General features: G+C 48.5%; 1 protein-coding gene across 3 annotated transcripts in view; it reads right to left on the minus strand.

Moving 5' to 3' along the window:
* Window positions 1-1,619, minus strand: part of EIF4G3 (eukaryotic translation initiation factor 4 gamma 3) — a 105,569-nt gene that overhangs the window by 102,980 nt on the left and 970 nt on the right. The window lies entirely within an intron of this gene.

Below are 1,619 nucleotides of genomic sequence, written 5' to 3' on the forward strand. Positions count from 1 at the left end.
AAAAAAAAAAAAAGCCTGGCTTAGGTAACACCTTGTGGTCGTAGACCCAGCATAAATCTGTCAAGAAAAGGTCACTTACTCAAAAATTTTCCTAAATGCCATGATCAGATTTCACCTTTTTGCTGTTTGTATTTTATACATCAAAACCTCGTGGCAAATGGGAAGAGTCTGATTAAGGTTCTTGCACGCAGGGCAGGACACAAACCTCTCATGTTAACGCGGTGGGATATTTAAAATAGTCATGAAAACACTTCTTGGTTTTGTTCAAACAAGAAAAAGACAGTCTAAGTTAAACTTTGAGCCCAGAAGGTTAGTATGAGCCTTTCAAGAGAATCTTTGCACTCCAAGTTTGATCTCCAAATTAATTTTGCTGCCAAAGCCTTGCAGGGACCAAAAATCACAGCGACGGGACAGACCCCACCAGCGCTGACAACTCTTGAGAGAGATCCAAGCTACAGAATCCAACCTGTTTCCCTAAAAATGGGACCAGTTTTTAAGGCTGACATCAGGACTGTTCAGACACAACCTGCTCTGCCCCTGCTGAGTGCTCCCAGCACTCCCAAGCCGGATCAACTCTTCCTCGAGCAGCACTAAGGCAAATCTACAGCACCTGAAACAAATACAGGGAATTAAATTTACAGTATCGCCCCATTTCGGCTCTGAACACGTCACTGAAAGGCTCCTCCCTCACCAAACAGGATGAGAAATCGCTCCAAACCCTCACAAATTTGTTATATATTCAGTGTTTGAGCACCAGACGTGATAAAAACCTGGCTTGATAGGATTAGGCTGGGAAGAGCCCGGCCCTGACCTTCACAACACCTTTGCACGTCAGTCCTGTCCTGTCCTGTCCACCCTGCAGGTGAGACACAGGACACAGCCCAGGACCAGCTGCAAGCTGGGAAAACCAGGAACAGGATCCAGCCCTGCTGGTTCCCAGGATGGGCTCACTCACCCCCCACTTTTTCTAACGAGTGCAGGGATTTGTTTGCAGGTGGAAGGCTCCACCCTGCCAGCTCAGCCCCCACCGGTGCCATTCCACAGCTAAAGAGCTTTTTAACAACCAAAGGGGGAGGGGGGGGTGCTGACTCAGCAAAACAACAGCAAGGTTTGCCACAGACTTCAAGGGAGCCAAGGCACCGCTCCCAGCCCTCATCCCGAGGATTTGCGCCCGAGTTCTGCAAAACAGCAACAACAGAAAGCCAAAACGTGGGAGTGGAGGATTAGAAACACGCTGTAAGGTAGAATTAAAACTCAGATTTCCTGCTGTGGCACTGTTCCCTCACTCCCAGAACATCCCTGTGACAGGAATTGACAGCCCAAGGCCTGGGATGGAGCTGCCCCCCTTGTGTCACTGAGAGAGATTTCCCATCTCCAGGCAGCCCTGACAATTTAAGGAAGCAATCGCTGCTTCAAAGGGGATCGTTCCTGAGTTTGGAAAAACGGTTTCATCCTCGACAAGGTTGGGATTTATTTTCTTATTTTAGAACTTATATAAGGCAGGAGGAACTAATCTGCTTTGAGCAGAGCACCCGCTCTTTTTGCACCCAGGACGAGCTGCCTGGAGGAAGGAGCAGTTCAGAGGGATCTGCAGAGTTTGGGGGCAGCGTTTGAGATCA

This window comes from Empidonax traillii, unplaced genomic scaffold (assembly GCF_003031625.1).
Source record: "Empidonax traillii isolate 1590-97213 ecotype Southwest subspecies unplaced genomic scaffold, ASM303162v1 scaffold1149:size320058, whole genome shotgun sequence".
Taxonomy (NCBI): Eukaryota; Metazoa; Chordata; class Aves; order Passeriformes; family Tyrannidae; genus Empidonax; species Empidonax traillii.